The following is a 20,135-nucleotide window of genomic DNA, read 5'->3' on the forward strand; positions in this document are numbered from 1 at the left end:
ACAGCTTCCAAACTGACCCCCCACCTCCACCTACAGGTACCTTCCTACCTACCCACTATGTTCTCCCACGGCCTCCTCATGACTTCACAGGTGGCTAATCTGCGTGCAGAGCTCCTTCAGCTCAAGATGAGTCAGGGCGGGTCCCAGGCAGGCAGAGCCTCAGCACTAGCCGTGAGAACCAGTCACTCTCATTGTAGGCAACGTTATTCTTTTGCCCCAGTATGCCAGGTCGATATTATCTTTGTTCTACTCATGATGAAAAGTGAAAACAGTTGGGAAGCACTGCCCTAGGGCTCCAAACTCTGTGATCTGTCTGTCCAAGGAAACAAAGCCTCAGAAGTCTTCAGTAACTTCTATTGTAAGTCACTAGACAGGACTTGAGTTTAATTCCTCTTTCTCTACGCAGTCCCAAAAGATTTGTCGAGGGCTGGTAAGGAAAACTATAACACTCATAAGACCAGGGAGAGGGAACACGGATTTTGTGAATGCTAATTTATGACAGAAGAGAGATTTAAGGAAGAACTGCCCTAAAGGAAGGAGGCAGATCCCCCAGGGAAGTATTAGCAGCTGACTGGGGCTCCTGGCTAAGGTAGGTATTATTCAGTCACTAAGTCATATCTGACTCTTTGTGAACCTCTGGACTGTAGCACACCAGGCTCCTCTGTCCTCCACTATTTCCCAGAGTTTGCTCAAATTCATGTGCATTGAGCCAGTGATGCTATCTAACCACCTCATCCTCTACTGTCCCCTTCTCCTTTTGCCTTCAATCTTTTCAGCATCAGGTAGGTATACCCAAGGAAATAACACCAGTAAAGTAATAACTCCCATTAACATTTTATATGGGTTGATAAAAACGTCCATTTGGATTTTTTCATTCAATATTACACAAAAACTTGAATGAACTTTTTGGCCAACCCAATAGATGCGGAAGTTCCAAGAGGTAAGTAATTGCACAAAGTGAGACCCATTTGAGACCCAGGCCCAGTCTCCTTCCTGCTTCTTCCAGCGTATCCTCTCTCCCCTCTATCAGAGCTTCCTGCCTTTGGAAGAGTCCCACTCGCTCAGGAATGCCAACTAGACAAAGTCTCCTCTTGACTACAATCAGATTGCAGAGTCAAGTCAGAAACACAAAATAAGCCGTTTTAAAGAGTTCTTGATTTTGTTTTTTTAACATTCTTGAGGAATTCTGACATTCCCTTTTCATTAAATCACAAAATCAGATTGTAAATTTTTCCCTGCCCAAGGTAGGGTAGGAAGACTCTGAGTGTTGGGGCTGAAACCATGGTAACAAAGGAGCATCTGGTTGCGGACTGACAGCCTGTTGGCCACCCTTCGTTAAGATGAGACATAGCACCTGCACGCTTCTCACCAAAACCACGGCCACCAGTATGTCTGGAGTCTCTGTTATACCCCCTGCCACCTGGGGGAAAGGCCCTTTGTCCTGGGAGCAGGAGAGCCCTGCTCTTTGGTAAAGCATCAGAGGAGGGACGGGGAAGTAAGTCAGCTCTCCTGGGTTTTCTCACTTTTAAAGGTATTAATATGGGGCTTCTCTGGTGGCCCAGCAGTAAAGAATCCACCTGAAATGCAGGAGACACGGATTTAATTCCTGGGTCAGGAAGATCCCCTGGAGAAGAAATGCCAACCCACTCCAATATTCTTGCCTGGAGAATTCTATGGACAGAGGAACCTGATGCAAAGAGTTCCTCTGGGGTTGCAAAGAGTCAAACATGAATTAGTGACTAAAACAATAAAAAGGTATTAATATACATCAATATCAACATACTCCCTGAAATTGTGTGAAAGATCCCAGTGACCCTCTGAATCCTCCCTGTTAGAAGGTTAATTTAGGAAGTTGAAAAGGGAAAAGTGATGCTGAGCTCCTCTCAGAGATGGGACTGGAGGTTCAGAGCTGGGGACAGGAGGAAGGCCGCTCAACATGGCAGGTGCCCAATGAACCCTTAGGGACTGTGGTACATTTCTGCAGTCTGCGTCACCCAAAAGCTCATAGAAAGGTCTACAAGATACATGTGGACCTATGTGAGGGTGGAACTTTTGTGAAAATTAGGAAGGAAGCTGAGTTCACATCTGGTCAGCAGCAGGACAGAGAAAGAGTATCCCTGAAACACAGGGCAAAGAACGGGGATTCAGAATAGTTGGGAAGCAGGAGTCAGTGATGCTGAGACCATAAACCTTCCTAGAATTTGTAGACATCTTGGGAAGGATACAGGACATTCCCAAGGATGTGGAATTAAAACAACTTTCAGAGCTTTTAGGAGGAGGGACCATCGGAATGATATCTGGGTTATGGAGTAATACTATTATTCCTACGTTAGAAATGAGGAAGTTGAGAAATTCAGGTTAAAGGGCCCAGGGCTACTGAGGGCCAGGAGGCTCAGAAGCAGCCAACATCATGAGTGCATAATAAAAAAGCAGATCCCAGGCTGTACTAGTGGAGACAGCATGTTCCAACCAAGGAGGGGGCGAGGGTGTCATTGAACCCTCTGTTACTACCATCTGTGGTGCAGGGCACTCACTCTGAGTCTGGGTTTTGAGAAAGACATTGATAAACTGGAGTTTGACCAGAGGATACCATACCTAGGATGCGATGAGATCAGATCAAATATACAAGGGCCTGCTGCAGAAATAGGCTGCATGAGCTGGGAGGATGGGACACTGGGGGAACGGGGGATGGACAGGAGAGGGTGGCAGCTGTCCTGTTACAGAGGGTACTATAGAGAGAGAAGGAAACTATGCAATTCTGTGGAAGTTTGGGGGTGGGCAAGAGATTGGGTGTGGACCCAAGGAATGAATTTCATGAAAGAAGATTTTAGCCCAACCTAAGAAGGAACTTATAAAGGAGGAACTTCCTAAATTAGCAAGAGCAGCAGCCACTTTGCAAGGTACCTATAGTTAAATATGGTTTTCAAAACCACTTCACATTTAATCTTCTCAAAATGTACTTGCAGAGTGTAGAAAACTATAAAAGAGAAAACAGAAATCACTCCTAATCTCACCACCCAGAAAGAACCATAGCAATCACTAACAGCTTTGAAGTAGGTCAAGATATCCATCTAAGATATAAGCGTGAATGTGTGTGTGTGTATTTTTTAACCAGTTGGGATCCTGCCATACGTATATAATGTGTTTGCAACTTAAGATCATTTTATGATCTTTTTTCATGTAATTGAAAATGTATTAGAATATTTCATTTCTATTATTGTATGATTAATTATTTAATCATTCTCCTATCACTGGATATGTAGGATTTTTTTTTTTTTTTCACTTTTGTAAATAACACAGCGGTTAACAGAAATCTTCATTGCCATCTTTGGTTACTTTTCAAGGATAGAGCCCAACGGATATGGACATTTACGGCCTCAGCTACCTACTGCCAAATTGCTTCCCAGAAAGGCTGTCCCGGTGTCTCCTCCTATCAGCAGAGCCTGCCCAACTCTTCCCTTGCTTGCCAACATCACCTCAAGGTTTTTCCTAAAAAGAGCACTCCTCCGTATTCAGATGAGAATTGAGACCTCACTTTTCAGGAACACGTCTGTTATCTGCCTGCTTATGATAAACAAGGTACAGACGCTGTCCTGCGCACACACCCTGATACACACACACGCTAGACCGTCTCACAACCCTTCCAGACCTTGGGGAATCTCACCCCAGATCCACCTTGTTGAGGATGACATCTGCCCTCATCCTGCAGTGGGATGCTTCTTGAGGACTGGGTCGCAGCTCCTTCAAGGCTACCAAGGGCATCTATATAACAAGCAGGGGACTGGGCTCCAGGGCTTCCAAGGCCCCTTCCAGCCCTGACAAATCAATTCTACCATCTGCATGTGCCACCTGGGACCTTGGGTATGTGAGAGGGTCGGGGAAGCAGAGGAAAGGCAGGACAGGGGAAATAACTGTTTCCAGGCAAACTGGAAGAGAACTAAGTGTTCTAGAAGGCAGCATCTGGTGATCCCTGCCTGCCCTCTCCCCAGCACACCCTGTGTTCTCCAGCCCCGGGAGCACCGGGAGATCACCTTTCTCTCTCGGGTTTCCCTGTTGACATGACCTGGGCTCCCAGCCTTCTCTTGTAATTTGAGCTGTAATTGGGAGTAAACTTCTCAAAATGGGTAATTATCTGAGCACTTCCCTCCTCCACCCCCAAGTCACTTGTCCCTGCCCAGCTGGCCTCTGACATTGATCAGCTGCCCCTCAGGACAGAGGGAGGACTGCCAGGATGCTCCCTGGTTCCCAGCTTCAGAAATCAGAGAGTAAGGGGGTCTCACAGCCCTGTGAATACTCCCGGTATTCTTAATTTTTAGTGGCCTCATGCTGGGTCTCCAGACTCTCATTAAATCGGGAAATGGATTACAGTGGGATCCCAAGGCAGACACATCTCTCCCCCTCTTATATGTACACCGTTTTCATTGTTGTTATTTAATAGATGCTGAGCACCAAGCCTGGCCAAGGTGGCCCAGGCAGAGACGGCAGGAACTAGGTTGCAGAGGGCATAGCTGAGATGCGGGCTGTGTACTCGCCACCCCCTAATCCCACCAACTCAGGGCCCCCAGGATCAGCCCCCAAATCTTACTTTCACCACCAACCTCTGCTCTCTGCTCCCAATCCCTCAGCCCTAGACTATCACAGAGGCACCCAGCCTGCAACCTCATCCCTTTCCTGGCATTTTGCCTGTGATGTTGAAATGGGTACTTCTCTAATGAAATATATCATGCCTGTAGAAAAAGGAAAGAAATAATATGAAAATATCCAAGCTTACTTTGACTATATTTTCTTGTGATCTGTTTTAGAAGAAACATTTTAAGAACTAAGACATTCTGAAAGCAGTTATGTTTCTCTCCGTAAGCCCATTGCTTCCTTCGTCAGAGGTAAGTGCTGCCCTAAATATGGTGTTTATCATTCTCCTGCATGTTTTGGTACTTTTGCTACATATGCATGTAGCCAGAAACAACACAGGATACTGTTCTGCATGTTTTCAAACTTTATGCAAATGGTACCATAATGTACGCATCCTTCTGCACTGTGCTTTTTCCATTCAGCATATTTCAATGACATGTCCAGGTTGATTTGTAAAGCTCTGGTTCATGCGTTTCCCCTGCAGTATAGTATTTCATTGTTGGAATATAACAGATTTAATTTATCCATATTGGTTTCCGTTGTTTTGCTATCACAAACACGGCTGCCGTGACAATTCCTGTCTTGCACCTGTGCAGGAATTTGTTTAAGGAATATACGTGTTGGAGCTCATTTCTTAACATGCCTGTCTCCCCAGGAGGACACAGACCTGTCACTGTTTGATGGAGGGCAGGCGGAGCTCAGTAGAATTTGTTAAATTGGACTGACCTGGAAGGGGTCTATGGGATCATCTGTTTTAGCTCCTTCACTTATAGGTGAGGAAAATGACATCCAGTAAGGGAGCATAAGATCATTTTGTGAGCGAGCTGGAACTGAAACCCTAGGCCCCTCCCCATCTTTCCAGCCTGATCCTTACCAGACTCTGGGGGAGCTGATGACCATTACACAAATGATCCGAAAAAAAGAGGGAAGAGGCAGAGAGCAGAATGGTCCTTAAAGGGGTCACACCTGGACACCTGGCCTCCAGATGTAGTCCTCACACCTGGACATGCTCCCTCCAGATGAGATCACCTCGGATCTGCACACCCAGGGCCCAGATTGGAGCTTGCCTTTTTATGCTTTCCCTCCCGACTCCTAACCCAGTCCAGGGGAACAGCCCGGAACAGAAAAGCAGGAGACCTGGATGGCATGGTTGAAAAGTGAAGAGTGGGCTCTGGAGCCAGGTGGCTCGGGATGGACTTTCCACTCCACCTTTTAATAGTTGTGTGGCCTTAGGTGAGTTGTTATTGTTGTTTGGTTGCCTAGTCATGTCCAGCTCTTTGCGACCCCAAGGACTGCAGCACGCCAGGCTTCTATGTCCCTTACCATCTCCCAGAGTTTGCCCAAGTTCATGTCCATTGTATCGGTGATGCCATCCAACCATCTCATCCTCTGTCACCCTCTTCTCCGGTTGCCTTCAATCTTTCCCAGCATCAGGGTCTTTTCCAATGAGTTGGCTGCTTGCAGCAGGTGGCCAAAGTATTAGAGCTTCAGCATCAGTCCTTCCCATGAATATTCAGGGTTGATTTCCTTTAGGATGGACTGATCTCCTTGCAGTCCAACGGACTCTCAAGAGTCTTCTCCAGCACCACAGTTTGAAAGCATCAATTCTTCAGTGCTCTGCCTTCTTTATGGTCCAGCTCTCACAACCATACACAACTATACATATAGCCTTGACTATATGGACCTTTGTCAGCAAAGTGAGCTTTGCTTTTTAGCAGGCTGTCTAGCTTTGTCATAGCTTTCCTGTCATTCCACCTCCTGTTACTTCACCTCTACATGCCTCATTTCCTTCAACTTTAAAATGGGGATGATCATTCTATCTACTGTAACATGATATTGGGAGGACTAAACAAGTTAGTTTATACAAATTGAATAATTTGAATTGGATAGACACTATTCCAATTGTGCCTGCACACAGCAGATGCTATATGAATATTTTTTAGTTGAAGTATAGTTGTTTTTAATATTGTAATAGTTTCAGGTGTACAATAAAGTGATACAGTTATATATATATTTCAGATTATTTTCCATTGTAGGTTATTACAAGATATTGAATATTGTTTCCTGTGTTTTCCAGTAAATCCTTGTGGTTTATCTATTTGATATTTGGTAGTTTGTGTCTATTAATCCCGTACTAACTTATCCTCCCTTCAGTAACCTTAAGTTTGTCTTCTATGTCTATGAGTGTATTTCTGTTTTGTATACAAGTTCATTTGTATTATTATTTAGATTCCACATATAAATGATGTCATATAACCCTTGTCTTCCTCTGTCTGACTTACTTCACTTAGTACAATAATCTCTAGGTCCATCCATGTTGTTGCAAATGGCATTATTTCATTCTTTTTTATGGCTGAGTAATATTCCAGTGTGTGTGTGTGTGTGTGTGTGTGTGTGTGTGTGTGTGTGTGTGTGTGTGTGTGTGATACATACACAATCATCTTAAACCAATCATCTCTCGATGGGCATTTAAGTTGTTTCCATGTCTTGACTATCATGATAGTGGTGCTATGATCATTGAGATACATGTATCTTTTCCAATTAGAACTCTAATTTTTCTCTGGATATGCCCAGGAGTGGGATTGTTGGATCATGGGATAGCTCTATTTTTAGTTTTTTAAGGACCCTCCATGCCGCTCTTCACAGTGGTAAGGCAGGTGCTGTTTTACTATCCCCCCAACTCCATACAAGGAGTCAGTGCAGCATCAATGCACTCCACACAGCCTGGCCTTCCTTGCCATCTGACTCTGCTACCTGGCCAGAGAAAGGTGTTTCTCTGAGCCTCAGTTTCCTCGTTTGAAAGTGGGGGTGATACCATCTCTCACAAGAATAAAATGAGATAACACAAAGGATCTTGATGAGGTACACTCCCCAAACAGACCTGGAGTAGTGGTCCTGTGGTTTTATTTATCCAGTTGTATCACTGCTAGTGAAGCTAAGTATCTTCCCAATCTTCTTGGGCCACAGACCGTGAGGAAACAGAAAAGATATTCTGTCTTTAAAATATGAGGTCACCGCTGTGACAGTGCCTGGCATAGTGTCCGGCCCGCAGTCCAGTGGCTGAATAAATGCTGGCCCGAAGGGCTCCTTACTCTGTCCCAAAGGTTTTCTTCTCCACGTACAGGGGAAATCAGAGAGGCAGCAGAGAAAGGCTCCTGAAAGTCTCTGAGCCTCTATTTACTTATCTGTAAGTTGGGGTATCTGTTTTATACAGAACTGTGACGAGTCAAAGTGGAACATACATAAAGTGTGCTGTAAACTCTAAAAGCACAATATACATTTATTCACACGTATTATAAAGAGAATGTCGAGCCTGCCTTAGATCCCCATCCTACTTAAACTCTGGGTGTGACATCACGGGGCGTTTCCTCCCACCGGCCTCACTTGCAAGCTCCCGCGTCCACCTTGCCAGTACCCTAGGTTATGGGACAGCTGCCTGGGGAGCAGCAGGAAAAAGAGGGAGAGTGTGGGGTGAGGGACAGCCCATCAGCCTGAAGGAGGCCCGGTGATCGTTCCTAGGAAATTCAAGAGCTGACTTCGGTTCCAGAAGGCTGAGCAAGGATGACCGCCATGTCTCTAGGAACATCCTTAATCATAGAAGACCAACTCCCAAAAGTCCTTCCAGAATATTCCCTAGTCAAAATCCTCAGTGGCTCCCCACTGTCCTTCAATTATACACAACTCAATGCAGCGTCGACGACACCCTCCACTTACATGAATCCTGAGCTCGGGCCAAACCAGGCTTCTCCCCACAAAGAGTGCAGCCTGTTCTTGATGCTCCCGGATTTTACATCCGCTCCCCACACCATGGTCTCCTAAACAGGGGTTTGCAACCCAGCTGCTCACTAGATTCACCCAGGGGACTTTCATGAATACAGGTGCCAGGGGCTTCCCCCAAGGATCCTGACTTAATTGTTTGGGGTGGGGCTGGTCATTGGTGTTTGTTTTTGTTTTTTTTTAAATCTCCCCATGTGACTCTAAAGTTGAGAGCTGACAGGTCTAGAACAGTCTCCCCCGCAGGAGCTCCACCTGCCAAAACATCCATCCTCCACGCCCCACGGGAACTGCCGCCCTGCACGGTGCCTGTGCTAATCACAGAAGACAGGGCACCCGCCTCTGAGCCCCCAGAGACCGTGCGTCTGCACATCACACTCTGCCTCATGGTGGGCTCACCTGTGTCCCCAGTTCATCCCACCTGTTAGACAGCAAGTCCTCTGCAGATAAGCAGATCATGCCCCACATCCTCCAGGCTTCCGTTCACCCTCCCTGGACCAAACAGGCCTCATTAAATTACAATCCATCCAAAACTGTCCATGAAATTCAGAACACGTGGGCCACCCCCAGCCCAACCCAGAAGCCTGTGAACTGAATGAGGAGTTGAGCAGGGAATAAGGATTTGCTCTCTTTGTTCAGGAGAAAAGGCCCAGACCCAAACACTCACCCAGACATACTTCTGACCTTTATGCTCCTGTGGCAATGCGCTTTCCTATAGACAGTGGGCCAAGGTGTCTGCCCTGGCCCCTGCTCTGGGGTGCTTCTGGTCTATATAGGTGAATCTCTCAGCCCTTTACGTAGGCAAGGAAAAGTGAGTATGAGTGTGTGCGCACATGTGTGTGCACAGCTGACATGTAAAGTTACACCATGCACATTATTTGTATACACACACATATTTATTTTTATTAATATGAGTTTCTTTGATGTGCAGGAAGAGGAATTTCTTCACATCCCCTGAGATCCTCAAGCAAAGACCCTTGGGAATCATTGTCTGTATAACACGGCATCTTGCTCACAGGAAGTGCTCAAAAAACATTTGCTAGATTAAATAATGAACTGAAAATTCAACCACCTGACTGTGGCTGATGCCAACACAACCACCTAGAGAGATGCAGGGAATGAAGTCAGTGTAGGACCTGATGCCGCCAGGAGCCGTCCAATGGAGTCTGGGCCTCTTCCTGGGCGGAGACCTGACGGGGATGACTATAGTCCCTCAGCCTGTGTCAGGACGGAAGGCTCTGGAATATTCCAGATAGAAGCCCTTTCCTTTTGTGTGTCCCATTCTGAAAGGCAGTGAAGAGGGACCCCTGCCACATGCTCTCAGAAGGGATTCCTTTGTTTCACAAAGTCCGAGAGCCCAATGGAACACCGCACAGAGGACAGAGGTTATCCGACGCCTGGCTGCACACTGCCACTCACTATCACAGGCTTCTGTCTCCCATTCTCATCTGTTTCCCAGCTGACTGTCCAGATTCTTGGGGATCCCAGGTACCTAAAGATAAGCCCTGGCCTTGAAATGGAAGAGGGGAATCTCCATGTGTGAGAGGAAAACATTCCCAATTTACAGGAAGCCTCTGGGCACCCCCTGCCCCATGTATTGGAAGGCAGAAGATTGTTCCTGCTTCTGACTGGCTTTGCATTTCATTACAAAAGGCAGGCTTGGCAGCCCCAAAAGACACATGCCTAAACTCCTGAAGATTCTGTGCACAGCAAGATGCCAGGTAGACCACAAAATGAAAGTGAAAGTCATGCAGTCGTGTCCAACTCTTTGTGACCCAATGGACTGTACAGTCCATGGGATTCTCCAGGGCAGAATACTGGAGTGGGTAACATTTCCCTTCTCCAGGGGATCTTCCCAACCCAGGGATGGAACCCAGGTCTCCCGCATTGCAGGCAGATTCTTTACCAGCTGAGCCACAAGGGAAGCGCAGACTACAAAAGCCAAGGTTAAATGTTAGGGAGCAGGCATCAGCCATGTGTGGTAGCATGCAGGACTCACCCTGCCTCCGCCCCATGTGAGAGTTGTCTCCTGACTTTTAAACTTGTGCCCTTCACCCTGAAGGCCAAGTGACCTCCAGGGTAATGAGGGCCAAGACCATCCTTCTGCATACTTATTCCTGGCTGTTCAACCTCGTCTGCTCACCCTGGGCTGCTCATCCCTGAATGTTCGCTTTTGTATACACACGGGACAATGCTCACACATGGATGCTCACTCCTGGAATCTCATTCCTCACAGAGATCTGGGTCTCAAGAAGACGATTAATCCTGGTACAGTTAATCACGTGCCTGCTCAGATCCAGGAAAAATGGAAAACTTACATATAGAGAAAGGATTTATAGACAGGAAGTAGGTCTATATAGAAAACTATAAACTATCCATGGAAAATATGTTGTTTTCCCTATATAGAAAAAGCGCACAATTTCTCTTGCTCTCATGTGAGGACACCGAAGCTCAGAGAGGTTAAAGGGTGTAACTAAGGTCACATGGCAAGCAAGGAGCAAGACAGTATCTGAGCCCAAGTATCTCGGAGACCAGAGCCCACGCCCTTTCAGCTTTGCCACACAGCATCACTGCACCACAAAGGGGCTGCAAGTAGTCTGGCAGATGTCAGGCATCCCAAGAGCCAACAAAGGCTTTATTCTAGCAGCCACAGGACCACATCTTTCCCATCATTTAAATCTATTTCAGGGACTTCCCTGGTGGTCCAGTGGTTAAGACTCTGTACTTCCACTGCAGGGGGGCACAGGTTCAATCCCTGGTTGGGGAACTAAGATCCCACATGGTATGCAGTATGGCCAAAAACCCAAAAAACCCATTTCATTTACAACCTAATCCAAAGGTCAGTCACCTTCCTGGTTAAACATTCTCCAGGTACTCAGTAGTCATTGTCTGAGCACCTACTATGGGCTCGTGCAGTGAGGCTTGTAGGGTGATGAATGCCAGCTCCCCTCCCACCACCGGCCTCTGCCCCGGCCCGGCCCACGTGGCCCCAGCTCTGGCAGCGGAGTCTCATTGATAAGCAACAGAGTTCAAAATCACAGGCTTGGCAGGAAGTGCCATCTATACATAGCTCTACCATTCTGTAAGCACCGTTGGCTTCTTCTGAATAAATGCTACCCTACATTAAATGCCAGAATTCGGCGAGCCATACTGCATGTTTGCAATGAGATTGAGAACTAAAGGCAAGATTGATTCTGATGTGAGCACCAGCAAAGCAAATGGGTTTTTGAAAACCCTATAATTTCCCTGCAACCCTTGACTTCACTAAACACACATTTTTAGACTCCAGCACAGTTAGGTAGGCATTAAACAAAAATGAGGTAGTCTAATGATGATTTATGTGTAGGATAACCTTCTATAAAGAATTCTGCTCTGATTTCAGGGTAACTTACAGAGGTGCCAACTTAAGCAAACAATGCTGCTTGTTCTGTGTCCACTGCCACGGCGTGATCCCAGGGCAGAGCGTTCATCTGCAATTGTCTTAAATCTCCTGAAATTCACCCAGTGGGTGCTTGGGAAATGCAGCACCTGCCATGAACTAAATGGAGAAGCAAAACACGACACATGCACACGCCGCCAGAGGCACCTGTGAACACAGACATTTCTGCTTGACTGAGGAGCTGCGGCTGATGGTTCTGGAACCAACCAACTGGCATGCAAATGCAGAGCAGCCCGCCTGCCGGGAGACAGGAAGGGGTGCTGGGGAGCTGCGGGCATGTGCTCCAGGTGGGGGCCTCAAGAGCTCCTGGGATGCGAGCATCAAACCAGAGATCTGGTACACCCATCCCTGGCTGTGTAACCTTGGGAGGGGCCCCTCCGCTTTCCCCAAGCGTGGTTTCCTAAGTGAGGTTAAGAACGTGTCTCCCACAGATGGGTTGGAAGGATTCAGTAAGATGCTGCCTGTGAACTGGCTTTATACACCTGAGAGCACTATATAAGTGAAAGATGACGCAGACGTCAGGGCCCAGCGCAAGGTGACCCATGTCACCTCCAAGAGCTGAAATCAAACCATCTGGGCCCAGATCCTGCCCTACTATGCCCTCTATGGCCTTGGGCAGGGGACTGGCTTCTCTGCCTCAGACTGCTCATCTGTAAAATGGAGGTAATCATGCCACCTCCTACATAGGACACGTATGAAGATGAAATGAATGACTTACGAAGATGAAATGAATAACTCATGAAAAGCACTTATCACACAAGATCTCAATCACTGATCACTCATTTTCTTACTATTACTATCACTGTGATTATCATTTCACCTTAGGCCATCTGACTTAGGAGAGAATTCCTTGGCTGCTTCAAAATGGTTTCCTGTAATCTCTAACCTTCAAAGGGTCTTGTTAAGGCAGGGTTCCCCAACCTCTGAGATCTAATGCCTGATGATCTGAGGTGGAGCTGACATAATAATAATAGGAATAAAGTGCACGATAAATGTAGTACACTTGAATTATCCCGAAACCATGCCCCCTATACTGCCAGTCTGTGGAAAAACTGTCTTCCGTAAAAACGGTCCCTGTTGCCAAAAAGGTTGGGGACTGCAGTAGGCATTGAAGGTGGATTTTTCTCTCTGCCCTCAGAAGAGGAAGATGAGGGAGTCTGAATCGGGTGTTCCCTTCCCCATAAAAGCAAACAATAAGCAACAACAACAAAATTAAGGATCAGTTGCCTTTTCCTTTCTACAACTGCTTTGATGAGAGAAAGAGTAATTGTCATGAGTCCCTGGGTCAGCCTTCAGGGTGAAGTCATTAAAATATGTTACCAAAAAAAACAAAAAAGAAAACAAAAAAAAAATATGTTACCAACACGGAGCTTGGGCTTTGGGGACAAACGCTCTGGGTTCAAGCATAGGCTCTGCCACTGAGAGGCTGTGTGCCCTGGAGCAAACTGCTTGGCCTCTCTGAATCTCATTTCTTTGTCCTTAAGAATAGGGGTAGCACACCTCCCTCTCAGGGTTAAGCGGAGAATTAAATGAGGTGACTGACATCCAGGTACATGCCACAGGGCCCTGCATAAAAGTACATCTTAATACATGTTTATCTCCTCCTCCTGACTTTTCTTCTAATTACACAAGTCCCAGAACTTCACTGCATCTCTTTCCTCATCTGTAAAAGGGAGAAAGGAATGGGGGTTCCTTTGAAGAGTCAATGAGATCATGTAAAAGCACCTTATAAACTGCTTAGCATTATTATTGAGCCAGGGTTTGAGACTGAGTGGATGAGACCCATGTAGTTTGTGGAGCTGATCTTTGCTGTGCTGATACCAAACCACACACCTTCCTTCTTTCCTCAACATCATTCTGATCCGGCACCATGCAAGGCATAAGCAAATACCAAGATTAATAAAACAGCCATTTTGTTTCTCTCATTCTGCCCAGATATCATGATGGCCTATTTGAGTTAAAAGCACTGCAGTGGTCATCCACCTGGCCCCAGCTATTTACAGCTTTCTCAAGATTATGTTTAGGGGAAACCCTTCTCCAGTGATCCCAGCATCACAGATCCTCTGGGAGGCTGTATCCCTGGCTGCCCTGTGTCCTGTCTGCAGCCCAGTACCCAGAGAAGGTAGCATGGCCCATGGTCGGACCACATCATGAAGCTGGGAAGGCAATTTCCCTTCTGAGCTTAGTCCACTCTTTTACCATCTGAGAATCCAAGTCTTGTCAGGGGCCTAATGTTCATCTAAAGGATTCCATATACAGTAGGTTTCATGGTCCCCATTTCATAGGTGAAATAACTGAAGCTTTGTAAGTAAGTTGCTCCAGGTCTCGGATTAGAACTAGCAGACTCCACAGCCTGATTTCTTTCTGCCACATTCCCCTACCTCTCCCACTTTGGTAAATTGTCTGCTCGTATCTGTCACCCTATTTTTTATTGTGTTGCCTTTTTCTTGTTGATTTGCAGCAGTTTTTTTTTAAAAATATATATTCTGTATATTAATTTTTTATGAGACAACACAGTAAAGAGTTCAGAAGCACAAATAATGGAGTCTGGATGCAAAAGTTTAAATTGCGGCTCTATTGCTGACTAACTTGGCAATTTAATTAGCTTCCTTGTACCTTAGTTTGTTCATCTATAAAATGGAGACTGCTCATCTACTCAGCTTCAGATTTCTGTGAGGGTTAAATGAACTAAGCATATAAAATGTTTAGAACAGAGCCTGGAAACTTAGTAAGTGCTCCATAAACATCAGTCATTATTATCAGGTTGCCATTTTTTTCTAGAACTAGATAGAACCTTTATGAGTTAGATGTCTTTTCCAGGCTTCCGGCATCCTGTCCAGACTTCTCTCTCACCACTTCTATTTACCCTCGAGCCATATCCCCAGGTCACCCCATCCTCTCCTTGTCTTTCCCCACACTGTGACCTCACCCAATGTGCTATTTCTGCTCCAAGGCCTCCCTCTCCTTCAAGAGCCTTTCTGAGCAGACATCATCAGAAAGAATCCCAGCCTCTGATACATCATCTCTTCTTGGAAAGATACTAAAACCCCTGGATAGGAGCTGCTGAAGGCAAGAAACAGGTCGCGGTCAAGCTTAATTCCTCCGTAAGGCATGAGACTCTGCCTAGCACCCATTTGTTAAATTACCTTGAGCACACCATCTATTTCATATTAGTACAGGCTGACAATCCCAGCCCATTTTCTCCAAGCCCTTAAGTAGTTAAGAGCTGAGATCCCCAATTTTGCACCTAAGCAACAGAGTGTCACAGAAGGAATCCACAGAAGTGGTCTCTCTCAATGTAGCTCTGAAACAGCTCAGTGTAATAGAGATCAAATGCTGTCAAGTCTAGATTTTGTAAAGTATCATCTTTCCATGTGACCTTAGACAGGTCTCCTTTCTCCCTGCCTGCCACAGGGCGGTCCAGCAGGGGAGAGACAGAATCTGTCATTTCATCACCATCATTAATCATCTTCTCTGAATACTGGAGGGGATAGGGGGTCTGAATGAAACACAGTTCCCGCTTTTGCTGATTAGACATTCTCATAGTGGGGATAACACAGATTTTAAAATATTATAGGACAAAATACGATTAGCGTCTTGAGCAAGGAACTGATAAATTTCAGATGGAGTTCAGAAAAGGATCTCCTGGAAGGAGGTTAATCTGGATGATTTTTAAATCCATTCTTAGCAGAAATCAGGAAAGACATCATGGGGGGGAAAAGGGGTATTTGAACCAGACTTTGAAAGATGGGTAGGTTAGACAGACAAAGAAGGAAAGAAGTCTGATAGTAAAAGAAAAGCATCCCATGAGTAGTTAAGATGTTATGCTCTGAGAATGAGCAAGAGGGAAGAGACAGAAGAGGGCATTGGTCTGGGCCTCCATTTCTTTATCAGTAAATGAAGAGGCTGGACCACATGACCTTAAAGGCCCTACTGTAAGTGACTCTGTCCATTTGTAGCCTACATGTGCCCAACAGTTTTCCAAGCACCACCTGGGTGCTCTCATCTGTGCCATCCCCTGTCCAAGTTGGTGGAGATTCATGGGATCCAAGTAGCTTTAGCATCAGCTGGAGCAAAATGCAATTAATATGCTAACCCTGCATTCCAAAGCCAAGCAAGATCATATCTGATTGTTTATTGTGCTGGGATTATCCATCCTTGTCCATCAGAGCTGATGACATGAACAGAATCCTAACTTCCCGGATCAGGACCAACTTTGTGTCTCCCACTGGGCCCCAAACAGAGCCAGGGCCTGATAAAGCCTCCTTGTTAGAATGGTTGTTCACTGATCTTGCAGCTGGAGAGCTGTTGCCGTTGAGAAAAACCAAAGCCTCTGGTCACTGCGCACAGAGCCAGAAGCCAGAGCAAGTGCTGGGGACGTGTTTTGGCCCCTAAGCAAGTGCAGGAAACAGGGATGAGCCCTCCTCCTATGCTGGAGTCTAAGGACAGGCCATTCCTAAAGAGGAGCCTGCTCCTGAGAGGCAGCAGGAAATAGAGCAACTGGAGAAGCCCAGCTCAGACCCAGGCCACTTATTAGCTGTGTGGTCTTGGGGAAGTTGCTTAACTTCCCTGGGCCTCAACTGTCCTCATTTATACAAAATTGTGGGGGGGGGGGGGAATAGAAAAACAAAAAACTATCTTTCTTAAAGGGTTATTGTGTGGATTAGAGATAATATACATAGAATGCCTAACACAAAGGAAGCCTCAATATATAACGAATATTATCATTAATCTTATTATTATTACATTGTAACAGATGCTGTGAAAGCCCAAGAGATAAAGAGATGGGAAAGATGGAGTTGTCCACTCTCCTGCAGCAGGCAGACAGAAACAATCTCCTCTCCTGTGAGACACAGTGAATTAAGTGTTCCAGGAATGGAACCAGAGGAGCCATAGGTCTGCTACAGGCTGATGTTAAGTTTCGTGGAAGGGGACACATGTGAACGAGTTTAAAGGACACAAGAAGAGTGCAGTGTCAATAATAAAGAAGAGGGGATCAGTGCAGACAGGCAGAGAAGGTAAAGGACCAAATACAAATAGGTATGAAAACCGATGAGCAGCTTGGAACATGGGACAATTAGGAAGGTGGCAATGGGTGGTGCTGGGCTCACTGACTCCCACCTGTGATCTGGGAATACTGCCCATTCTCCAAAAGAACCCTCTAGCTATTTTGGCTTGCTCCTGCTTCTCCCTTCCCCCAACATACAGGGTCCATCGTGCACTTCTGCCTCGGCCAAGCTCTGATGACGACCCAGCAGCCAAGACCCCCGCCCACTTGGACCAGGGAGCTTGCTCCAGGCTTGTCTTCCACACCCAGGCAGATACATCTGGTCCACATCTGAGCAGTGGCCAAAGCTCCCCACTGGGGCCCAGACAACCAGTCAGGATGCTGGGGAAGAGGATGCTGGGAAACTCCCACAAGGAGCCCGCATCAATATAATCAGGTCTGGTGGAAATTAAAAGCTATTAGGAACAGGGCCGGATTTATCTTTATATCCAATAACATGCATTGTAATGGTGATCATGCAGATGGGAAATTAAACCACATCTCGGCTTCACTGGAGGTCTTAATTTTAATTTACGTTTACACACAGCCTTTTGCCCTATTACCCCCCACCCCCACACACTCTGTAGAGCCAGTTTACTCCAGGCCAAGCCTCCTGGGAGAGAAGTAAGAGGTAGCACTCTGCCAGCTCCTAGGTGAGAGGCTCTGTGGTATTATACATACATCACTGAAGAGCCCGATGGGAGGAAGTTGACCAGCTCGGGGGTCAGGAAGGAGGAGGAAGAGAGGGGCAGGGGTGGTAGGTCGCTCTGGGGAAGGTAGCACTTTGGGCTATCTCTCTAGCCTTTAGCTACCCTGTGCAAAATACAGCCCCGAAGCAGCTCAGAGTTTCAGCTGCGGCTCCAGGAAGCTTACCTGCCCCACCCAATGGGTACAACTAGAAAGGCCAACCCCTGAGCCAATACCCAACCCATAGGGCTTGCTTAGGCCCCCAGCCTCCGATTCCCTCAGCCACCCTCAGAGAGGCATTGGAGGGCCCACTCCTCATTTATAGGGGCCTGCAACCACCCCTTCCTCCTGGAGCACCCATCCTCCTCAGGGAGATGTCTCCTGGGCCCTGAATGGCCCACACGAGCCTCTTGTTCCTCCTCCTGCTCCAGCCTGTACCTGCTGGCCGCCCTGTGGCTGGTGAAGGATCTGAGCCCAGCCCTGCAGACCCAGAGATCAAAGTCAACACCATTCTCCCTGCTCCAGAAGCAGCCCCAAAGTGTCAGAGGAAAGTCACTCGAGTTCCTAAGAAGTCCTTCCTTAACCTCAAGGCAACCCCATCATTATATCTCCCCCAACCACCATGAAAAGCCACTGTCCAACATCACAGCTGAAGCACACACATACATACACACATACAAACACCAGTGTGATATGGATAACAAAGTATCCTGTTTTTATGAAAAAATCAATAAGCAATTTGCATTTTCCAAAATTTAAGCCTGGGGCAGGTAGACCCAAGTTCTGGCCCTTTATCTACAGAGCCTGGAGGATGCAAAACTCTACTCCTTCTGGTTCTCATGAATTCCTCTGTGAGGCTGTTATAATTGGCTTCATGTGCTTTGGGAAGTCCATCCCTGGATCTAAAACGTAGCTACAGAGGATCTAGAATGATGCTGGATGGAGTTGAAGAATGGGCAGGGGAGGAAAATTCTCTGAGGCTCAAGGCAAGGAAGAGGTCTATAGAACCAATGTGTACCAGAGCCCAGCAGATTAGCGTCTAGCCCACTTCCCTGATAATTATGCCCATTGGGGCCACCAGCCCAGACTTGACATCAAAGACAGCCCTGAAGCACCAGCAGCAGTGAGCCTGGGGGAAGCTCACTGCCTCCAGCTCCCACACAGGACCCAGGTTAACCTTCGTCTCTCTTGTCTGAGATGAGCTTCTAACCACCTCATGCCCCCCACGCTCAGCCTATCGCAATGCCTCTGTGCACACAGTTCCCACATTCTTTCAGAACTCTTCCAATCATCCATTCACATATCCACGGGACATTTGGTGAGCATTTGTCCTATGGTACAAGGTGGTGTGTTAGGAGCCAGAGGGGTGTGAGCACGAAAACAACCCAGGTTCCACCCTTGGGAAACAGTCTGGGAGGGTACACAGACCCTGATACACAGAAATACACGCGCCACAACAGCAAACAGTGGGACAAAGAGGAGAACGCTCTCGTCCCCTTATCATTATCATCACAGTCCCAGCCCCTCCTCAGAGTGTGGCAGGCAGGGTTTGAAACATCTGACACATGAACTAGTTTCATTCTTACTTGATCCCTGTGAAGTAGCTCAATCACCACCCCCATTCTATTATCATTGGGGAAAATGAGTCGCCATGGAGGTAAAAGTTACCCAGAGGGTTGAGTTTTCAAGCCCTGGCAGTCTGATCCTAGATTCTGGGCTCTTAGTCATTACACTTGACTCAGTTCTATGAACCTTTCCCAAATACCAGCACTGACTTTTTCACCTTCTTGAGGCCAGGGTCCCCCTTGTCTACAGCACACAAACCTCTGTTGTACTCAGAGTAACTCTTCTTGGATACATTTGTATGGGTGCCAGGTCCATGTGGGGTTCAGGGCACAGGCAAAAAAAACAGCCCTGGGTTCAGCCCTGCCCTCTGCATGATAAGATATGTGACCCAAAGTCTCTTTACTTCTTGGAGCCTCAGTTTCCTCTTCAGAAAAGTGAAGGGAAAAAAAGATACACTTACAGACTTTTTGTGGATAAAATGAGGTCAGATATAAAAGTTTCTTAGCCCAGTGCTTGGCATATAGTAAACACTCAAAAATTATCATTATTATTTTAATGAATTTAATTCTTGGTCTATAAATTCAGTTCTATAAGAAAATACCACTTTTCTTTACATTCTTTAAATCATCTTTCCATGTGACTCTGCTGGAGAGACAGACATTCAATCTCCATCCTTACTGGGGCTTCCCCCCAGGAGGCACCAAGGTCCAGGGTCTTTCTGGTCCTCACCAGCCTGTTGTCCCTGCCTGCATGATCATTCTGGGCCACAGGCTGTGGCCTCATTTGAATGTAAGAGCCCTGTCCTCAGTCCCAGACCCCATGGAGCCACCCTCAGCAGACCCTATGAAGTCTGATCACTTCCTCCAGCCATACCCACTGAGCAGCCCACAGCACCACCCTGCCTCTGGCATCCGTTTGTCTCCTGCTTGTTCACTGCCCTCAGAGGCTCTCCTCCCCAGCCAGAACACCCATCCTAATCTTTGCTGTTCACTT

The 20,135-nt window shown here is 46.7% G+C and overlaps 1 protein-coding gene and 1 non-coding gene across 2 annotated transcripts in view; one reads left to right on the plus strand and one right to left on the minus strand.

Moving 5' to 3' along the window:
* The window catches only part of DSCAML1 (DS cell adhesion molecule like 1), a 356,255-nt gene that overhangs the window by 313,300 nt on the left and 22,820 nt on the right, over positions 1–20,135 (minus strand). The gene's annotated exons all lie outside the window — the stretch shown is intronic.
* TRNAG-UCC (transfer RNA glycine (anticodon UCC)) lies at positions 11,097–11,170 on the plus strand. The gene has a single exon. It is a non-coding gene; the product is annotated as a tRNA-Gly (tRNA).

This window comes from Dama dama, chromosome 1 (genome assembly GCF_033118175.1).
Source record: "Dama dama isolate Ldn47 chromosome 1, ASM3311817v1, whole genome shotgun sequence".
Classification (NCBI taxonomy): domain Eukaryota; kingdom Metazoa; phylum Chordata; class Mammalia; order Artiodactyla; family Cervidae; genus Dama; species Dama dama.